This window comes from Rhinatrema bivittatum, chromosome 14 (assembly GCF_901001135.1).
Source record: "Rhinatrema bivittatum chromosome 14, aRhiBiv1.1, whole genome shotgun sequence".
NCBI classification, from domain to species: Eukaryota; Metazoa; Chordata; class Amphibia; order Gymnophiona; family Rhinatrematidae; genus Rhinatrema; species Rhinatrema bivittatum.
In genome coordinates, this window is record NC_042628.1 from 78,571,508 (window position 1) to 78,581,010 (window position 9,503).

The 9,503-nt window shown below is 40.2% G+C and overlaps 1 long non-coding RNA gene across 1 annotated transcript in view; it reads right to left on the reverse strand.

The window, feature by feature from the left end:
• Positions 1-9,216, reverse strand: part of LOC115076031 — a 29,053-nt gene extending 19,837 nt beyond the window's left edge. Inside the window, exons 1-2 of the long non-coding RNA XR_003852676.1 lie at positions 9,057-9,216; positions 8,666-8,815 (exon numbers count right to left, since the gene is read on the reverse strand). This is a non-coding gene — a long non-coding RNA (uncharacterized LOC115076031). The remainder of the gene's footprint in view (positions 1-8,665; positions 8,816-9,056) is intronic.
• Positions 9,217-9,503: the final 287 nt, after the last annotated feature.

Below are 9,503 nucleotides of genomic sequence, written 5' to 3' on the forward strand. Positions count from 1 at the left end.
ATCGCCTCCTATCCCATGACTTTTAGTTTTCTTAGAAGCCTCTCATGAGGGAATTTGTCAAATGCCTTCTGAAAATCCAAATACACTACATCTACCGCTTCACCTTTATCCACATGTTTATTAACCCCTTCAAAAAAATGAAGCAGATTTGTTAGTTAAGACTTCCCTTGGGTAAATCCATGTTGACTGTGTTCCATTAAACCATGTCATTCTATATGCTCTACAATTTAGATCTTTAGAATAGTTTCTACTATTTTTCCTGGCACTGAAGTCAGGTTCACCGGTCTATAGTTAACCGGATTGCCCCTGGAGTCCTTTTTAAATATATATTTTTAAATTATTTATTTATAGCCTTTTAGAATATTACAAATCAAAAGATTTATAACAGAAATCACAGATGTCATATATTATAAATAAATAAAGGAAATTACAACAAAAGAAAATCTTCGTAATATATGACTTCTTACATAATACAATCAATGATTCTAATTCCGGATCTAATACAAACAGAAAAAGGGAGAATTTTTAAACAATCAAAAAATTCAAAAAAGAAAAGATTAAGAACTCTGCGGCATGATTCACCTACTACTTTTAATTATGTCTCTGGGGAGGACGTGGGTTGTTTTTTAAACTCAATAAATCCTGCCAATTGTTCCGGTAAAAAGAAAATATTACATCATCTCTCCTTTTCCCTAAGCACTTACAAGGGAAAAGTAATAGGAAGTTATATCCTAAAGCTATTACTTCTGAACGCAGATTTAGAAATTGTTTCCGCCTTTGTTGCGTTGCCAAAGGTAAGTCTGGAAAAAGTTTTACATTGGAATCATGGTATACAATTGGATATTTTGTAAAGTAAACTTTCATAATTTTATTTACTTCATAATTTGTAACCAATGAAATTAGCAAAGTTCCCTTATCAATTACCATTAATTCTGAATTTTCTAGGAAATTCATCAAATTGCCTTGAAAAGGCTCATTTGAGCTATTATTCTTGGAAATAGGCAAAAAGAAACAAGTATTCACTATAGGCATATCCATATCAGAAATCCCCAAGATTTCAGTAAAGAATTTCTTAAGAGTTGCATATGGAGTTTCTCCTACAATGCGAGGGAAAATTCAATAAGCGAAGATTTAAACTTTTAGAATTATTTTCGAGTGACTCCATACATCTGTCCAGTCTCAAGCGATCTTTAGCAACTGCAGCTTTAAACTCTTTCATTTTTTCATCTTCCTTTTCCAATAATACAACCCTTCTATTTGTCTCAGTCAATTTCAACTCCATAGCAGCCAGCTCTTGAAATTGTAACATTGGCTTGATTTAATGTTTGATAAGCATTTTTCATCTCCAGCCTAAACCCTATAACCAAATCCCAGAGTCCTTGTAGAGTCACACCGGCTGGACTAGGGAGGGCAGGAGGGGAGGTGCCCCTTACACCGCTGATATCACTGATTTCTCCCCTACCTGCTTCAACGTGCGGAGGAGGATTTACAGCGATTTCCCCAGGTAGTTGTACCGGCAGCATCAACTCCCCCGCAGCTATCTCCACTACTGCTGCAGGTTCCATGGTGCTGCTCACAGCCATTGTTGTAATCGTCCTTGGCACATCTGGGCCAAAACTCCCCTCCAATATGAGAGCATCCCCAGAAGCAGAAACATTCCCCGGGTCAACATCACCGTCTCCTCCGTCATCTCTCTGTGCCAATGGTTTCCTCTGGTCGGGACTCAGCGACGCCTCCTCCAAGAGCGCAGGGGGCTCTCCCTCGCCCCCTCACCCAGCGGGATCCTCAGCTCCTGGACAAGTAGGTGCGGACAAAAAACAAACTATTTCTTGCTGGATTGGTGAGGGTAGGGGTTCCATAGGAAACACCCTCACCTTTCCTTTGCGTTTAGGAGGCATAATTTCACTTTCTTCAAAGAAAAACTAAGAAATTTTTCGCAGAGGTCTTGAAAGTGTCTCTTTCATGCTGCCATCTTAATCGGAAGTCTTGGGGGCCCTTTTTAAATATTGGGGTTACATTAGCCACCCTCCAGTCTTCAGGTACAATGGATGATTTTAATGATAAGTTACAAATTTTTACTAATAGGTCTGAAATTTCATTTTTTAGTTCCTTCAGAACTCTGGGGTGTATACCATCCGGTCCAGGTGATTTACTACTCTTCAGTTTGTCAATCAGGCCTACCACATCTTCTAGGTTCACCGTGATTTGATTCAGTCCATCTGAATCATTACCCATGAAAACCTTCTCCAGAACGGGTATCTCCCCAACATCCTCTTCAGTAAACACCGAAGCAAAGACATTGTTTAATCTTTCTATGATGGCCTTATCTTCTCTAAGTGCCCCTTTAAACCCTCGATCATCTAACAGTCCAACTTAATCCCTCACAGGCTTTCTGCTTTGGATATATTTTAAAACGTTTTTACTGTAAGTTTTTGCCTCTATGGCCAACTTCTTTTCAAATTCTCTCTTAGCCTGTCTTATCAATGTCTTACATTTAACTTGCCAACACTTATGCTTTATCCTATTGTTTTCTGTTGGATCCTTCTTCCAATTTTTGAATGAAGATCTATTGGCTAAAATAGTGTAGTTCTTTTCTTGCAACTGTCTACATCTAATGTCATTTGCTATTTGGATACCCAGCTCCCAGTCCTACTGTGTTAACACAAAAGCAGCAACACAACAGTAGTCTGTCAGAGAGTAGATATATACTAAATAAATTTCACATTTTCCCTAAATAACTAAGAAGCAGAGAACATTTTAGACCAGGGGTGAGTAAACAAAGTTGCAGCCCCTATTCCATCCATTCAAATATGTTGGGCACCCCACAAGTCTGCTTATATCTAATATTTGTATATACAGGATATAAGGGAAAATATTTTTTTACTCAGTTCATAATTAAACTCTGGAATTCATTGCCAGAGGATGTGGTAAAAGCTGATGTTATATCCTGGATTCCTAGTCTGGCGAACCAAGCTGCTCTTGTATCAGATTTAGGTAATGAGGAGAGGGAGGCAAGATGGTGGCATGAGCAGACACGGATCACTGAGCTCCTGACACTTGCATGTTTTACGTTTATGATGCCAGCAAAAAGGAAAGCTCCGAGTCTTTCCTTCAGACTCAGAGATTGCTGCAACTCAGCGTTTAATTACATCGTTCGTGTCTGCTAAGGCATTAGAATTGGGAGGAGAAGTCTCCGCTTCAGAAACCGGCAAGAGAGTGTTGGTCTCGCCAGGAGAGGTTACTCTAAGTCCCCCGGATCTTCGTGTGCCTGAGATTGCTTCTTTCCCCTGCTCCTCTCAGGCGGCTGAGTCGCAGAGCCGTGACGTGGCAAGTGCGATGGCAGCAGAAGGAAGCTTGAGGGTAGAGGATGCCGGAGCACTCCTACAGCCTTCTGTGTGCCTAGATCTATCAGGAGTTGAAGTGTTAACTTCTACGCCTCCCGAGTCTACTCCAACACGGGAGAGAGGAACGGAGGTCTTGGAAGGAGCGACGGCATCTATCTCAGGAGAAGTTTATCTGACTGGACTATCGCCTATGGTGAAGGCGGGTGAGTTTTCCCAGCGGCCCCGCCTTCAGATGCCCAGCAAGCCAGAAAAAATCATGCTGGAAGCAATCTGGGACCTAATGGCGGCATTAGTGAAGTCAGTCGGGGATTTTCAAGATAAACTTGAAACTGTTGATTGTAAGTTGGATAATCACGAAACTCAGCTACAAGAAATTAAGCCGAGACTGGAAACAGTAGAAGCTGGATTGATAAAGTCCCAAGATTGTAATGTGAAAGTTGTGAAGGACCTTAATGTGGTTTCTCGCAGATTGGAACATTTAGAAAACCATTCTAGACATTTAAATTTAAGATTTCTCAATTTCCCAAAGATAGTTATTATTATTATTATTATTATTATTTAACAATTTTTATATACCGACATTCGTTTGGAAGACATCACATCGGTTTCCATAGAACAAAAATAGCCAACAGGGCTTTACAAAGAAACTGAGTAAAGTAACTAGAGAGGGGGGGGGGAGAGGGGGAGGGGGTAAGGGGTGTAAAAGGAATATATTAGGAGAGCTGGGAAGGAGGGGTAGAGGGATAAGTTGCAGAACTCCCTTATATTACACTTAAAAAATACTTTATGGAGATCTTGAAATTTTAGGAGGGAGAGTTACCTTCTGTGAATAAGTTATATTATTTACCAGTAACAGCTAGAAATAGAGATATATTACAAGTCAGTGTAAATAAAGGGAATTTGACAAAATTTCTAGAAGATTCTACCGCTGAATATTATGAATGTGCTACGTTGATGGTTTCCTTTATTTCAGAAAAAGATATTGCAGAAATTATGAAAAGATATTTTAGAAATATTGAATTGCCTTTTCGGAGTTTACAGATACGGGTATTTCCAGATTTCGCTCCAGTCACACAAGACAGGAGACGTGAGTTTATCGCATTGAGGTCCCAGGTTGTGGCCTTGGGGTACTCATTTGTTCTAAAATATCCCTGTAAATGTTTCATGAAAATTCCAACAGAATGTTATATTTTTTTTTACCCTGAGCAGTTAAAATCCTTCCTTAATGCCAGGAGGGTAGTATTTACCTCCAATAAGTGACTTTAGTGAGAAGATCATACATAAATGAATGCCTTATTTCATGTTAAGCCTTTTTCTTGTGCTATTTCCTTTTGACTCTCTTTAAAATTACCTGCCTTCCTCTCATATATTTCCTTAAGGGGGAGTGCAATAATGCTTGATTATGTGAAAGTTTTATAATTTACTTATTTGAATATGTGGTCATGCCTTATTGCATTTCTGTTTTTTTCTGTAAGTGAGAAGTATCTTGCTGTAATGATTAAAATGATTAAAAAAAAAAAAAGATTTAGGTAACGAGAAAACTAGGGATGTGTTGAACTTGAATCGTTGTTCTTTAAATATTACACATACATACAGTGTATACATGATATATGCATCAGCTTTGCTTCTGAAAATGGGCACATTTTGAAGGGATACTTTTCAAATCACAATTAAGAAAATCAATAAATTTTTTTAAGCATTTAGGTACCAGTCATAAAAGTTCAGGCTCCTAACCTTTGGAGTTAGACTCCTAAATTTGCCCTTTTGAAAATTTATCAGGGCTGAGTGCCTAAATTTAGGATCCTGAAAAGAGGGTGGCTATGGGGTGGGAATTAGGATGGGGCTTAGCATTGATTTTCAGAACTAGGCACTTAATGTTGGGTCCTAAATCTAGGCAAATAAATAGCAGGCCTAAATTTAGGCTTCTAAAGTTGTGAATTTTCAGCTGGAAACGTAGGCACCTAATGTACAGGGTCATTCATCAAAATGTGTTAGGCCATTATCATAGGCTCCACACAATTTTAATGCCAGACGAACCGGGGGGGGGGGGGGGGGGGGCGGAGAGAGCCTCTAAGATGACACACATGTTAGTCAACGATTTATATATTCCACTATTAGAGATGTGAATTGGGTGCTGGAATCGGTTCCGGTTTCGGTATCATGGACCCATGGGAATTTCCGTTTCCCGTGGTCTGGACGGTTTATTTTTTCGGCTGTCCCGAGGGTCGGGGGGGGGGGGGGTTGGGGGGGGGGGTTCTGTGTACCCTTTCTCCCCCCCCAAAAAAACCGATAAGAAAACCACACAAAAATGTTGTGGGGTTTTCTTATCATATTCATTTTCGGGGACCCTTGATACATGACGGATTAGAAAATATTGTATGATATTTTCATCCATCAAAAAACCTATGCACATCCTCAACTACTATAAGAGGGTCATCTGGTAACTCGAGGTGAGGTTTTGATGGTAAACTAGGGTTTTGGGGCCAGTTTTGCATGCACAGTCAGACAATACGAGCAGCATAGTACACATCAGTAAGATCTGATATGATTTGGAATGAGGAAAGTCACACAAAGATGAGATTTCTACAATGTTCTCCTACCCTAGCTTGGTAGTTCCCAGGTAGAGATGCATCAAGCTACGGCAAGAGAACATTGTAGAAATATCATCTTTGTGAATCTTTCCTCATTCCAAATCACATCAAATCTTCACTGATATGTACTGTGCTGTTCGTACATCTGACTATGCATGTAAAACTGGCCCCCAAACCCTAGTCCACCACCGAAACCACAGTGATATAAATAGTGGACTACTATAAGGCACTCAGAAAGAGTCAGTCTCTCTCTCTCTCTCTCTTTGTGGAAAATATCACATGTGGCAGTTAGTAAACAGCATTGTGATAGGTGCTCAGCTTTTTTTGAATATCAGCCTCTTAGTGTTTTCAGGTGTGTCATGATTGTAGGCTCATCTGTAAAGATGACTTGACTATGGTTCTCTCACTGTTTCATGTGTGAGCACACCTATTTTTTTTCACTTATTTTTTATGTGCTAGAATATGATTCCATGTGTTTGGATAATCCTAGTGGTCTTCATTTTTTATAAATAGATGGTACCAACAGTAGGATGGGTTGGTATTGTTTTTTTTCAGCTGAGAATGTGTTTGCTTTAGAAATTTGTGGATAGGACTTTTCAGTTGAACATAATAGAAGAACATAAGAAGTTGCCATACTGTGTCAGACCAAGAGTCCATCAAGCTCAGCATCCTGTTTCCAATAGTGTCCAATCCAGGTTACAAGTACCTGGCAAGTAGATCCCATGCTACTTATGCCAGTAATAGCAGTGGCCATGCTCTAAGTCAACTTGATTAATAACAGTTAATGAATTTATCCAAACCTTTTTAAACTCAGCTATGCTAACTGCACTAACCACATCTTTGGCAACAAATTCCAGAATGCAGTTCTCTCTAGTGGAGAAAGGATGTACAGAGTTTTCTTCCTTTTGCTGAAAAGCTGAGTTTTCGTCCTGACTGAAATTCTCTATGTACTTAAAATGACAAGAGGCAGGTGGCACCTTACAGGCTAACCAATTTATTGAGGAATGAGCTTTCGTGGCGAGAGACTTCGTCAGATGCATGAAGGGTAAAACAGGAGTATTTCATTCCCCCTACTCCGGTATTATACTTCATGTATCTGACGAAGTGGACTCTCCTCTCGAAATCTCATGCTTTGACACATCTTGTTTTGTTTGAAAACATTTAGACTTCTGCTTCATAGTGCTATGTCAAGGGTGGCCAATTCTGGTCCTCAGGAGCCATAAACGGGCCTGTTTTTCAGGATATCTAAAATGAATATGTATGAGATATATTTGCATATAACGAAGGCAGTTCATGCAAATTTATCTCATGCATATTCATTGTGGGTATCCCAAAATTCTGGCCTATTTTTGGCTCTGGAGGTCCACAGTTGGCCACCATTGTGCTCGTCTTATGACTCTCTAAAATAGTTTTAAGAACTGTCAAAATAATCAACAACTGCTGGGATTAAGTCAAATTCAGAAATGCAAGTGATTTTCAATGTAATGATTCTGGAGAATCGCCTTGAGGGAGCTCTTGCTTACTATACCCAGAAAGCTGTGATCATATCTTCAATAGCTTCTTGGATATGCACAGGTCAGTCTGGTTGTGAAATCTATCCTAATTTTGCCTCTGTATATTGAGTTTGTTCATCCGTGACACATTGATTTACCATTAATTTTCTCCAGGCTAATATTAGTCAGTTATATGCCCAAGGTCCAATTATGCAAATTAGATACCTCCAGCAGCAAGTCGATGAAGTCAGACACTATCAAGAGTATGTGTTGGTGTAGCAAGGCCTGGGCACCAAAGTGTAAGAATGAATACCTTAGAACGTCTCTCAAGAAACTATGAGATGAGATAAACAAGACAAACCTTGGCTAGTTACTTTAACTCCATGTTTGGACAATAATAATAATAAAAACACCATAATACTCTCTTATTCAGATCCTCAGAAATGCTAGGCCAGCAACCCCAGATGTGGCTCTATCTGTGCATCTGAAGGAATAAACTGCAAAGCACATTGCCTGAAAGATGCAATATTAATAAGTAATGTATAATTAAATCAGTCATTTATTAGGAAAGCAAACACTAAGTCAGGAATTATTTCTGAATACTGATTTTTGCCTGTAGCTATTCTCTCTTATTCAGACGTAAACAGAGCAGTCATGTAATGATATTATGCATCCTCCTCTGTCCTGTATATGTATTTGTATGTGCAGGCATACATTGATTATCTATGGCACATTTCAGTAGGTGTCTCCTCCAGCCCATTGGCTAGGGAGCCAGGCAGCGTTCTGTATATAAGACTCAAAGCTATGAATATATTTCATCCAGGAGCTGCCTGCAGGTAAGATGCATCTCAAAGCTTCTTAATCATGTAATTTTGTAATTGTAGGTGTATTGTATGGCTCTGGATTTCAAAATGCATTGGGAAATTATCCCATCAACTATAGCTACAGAATTTAGGGCGATGAATAGATCTCCGACACAGACATAACTGGAGCAATGGCACGTGCACTAGATATAGGCTTCTGGGTACACAGTCCACTAAATATTTCATTTATGTATCATGGTTTTCAAAAAAAGGAATATGGGTAAGATTTTTTAACGCTGCATTTGGCAAGGGATGTCAAGTTATGACTCTGATCTCTGGACAATAGACAGAGTATATTGTATCAACTGTTGGGAAATCACAGTAATTGGAGAGAGGGACTGCCTTATACATGTAATGCCCCCATACCCAGTTACCTAGCGAGGGAATTCCTGGGTCTGGGACCGACCTAGCAGGACCTTCCTTGGCCGAGCTATGTTGGTCCTCACATGCTTGGCACTTGTTGCTTCTACCTGGGGAAGAAGATATTAATGGGTGGAATTTCCTTTCCTTTACCCCAGGAAAACCTGAAAAACAGATGGGACTATAAACAAGGCTGCCAAGACTTACACATATGTACAAATGTTATTAGATTATATAACCATACATTTCTACACAACATCAAACAGTACATTTAGCTACTTGAGGTGTTTATCCCCCACAAGATATCAAAATACAGGAAAATAGAATAATCTCTTGCCTTCCCCTTTGGTTACTTAGCCAGCTTCTCCATCTTTCCCTTCCCAATATACCCCAAGTCTCACCCACATGTAGGAATGCAACTGAGCTGATGGATACTGCTAGCCATGAGGAGGGGGATCTCCTGCATCCAGACTGCTACTGCTGTCTCCTCTGTCGCTGGGTCCACATCAACCTCGGGGCACCAAACTTTGCCTCCTCATCTGCTGGGGCTGTGACTACCTGTGGGACCAAATGGCCCCTCCTAATCAGTCGCTGGATCTGAACCTTGGACCAAAGCTCTACTGCTGCTCGTCCAATGTCCTGAGAGTTCCTTCCCCTCTGTGGGGGGGCTTTCCATGGCTCATCTAAATTCATAGCTCTCAGTGACTGCAGCTTGGCAAGCCCTTGGCCTGTCAGTCAGCTTTTACCTAACACTGAGGACACAGACAGAGCGTGCAGTACACTCCCATCTTACCTACCTCTTTTCTCCCGCTCTGAAAAGCAGATGCTAAAGGTTTTTGACCATTCGGGGTG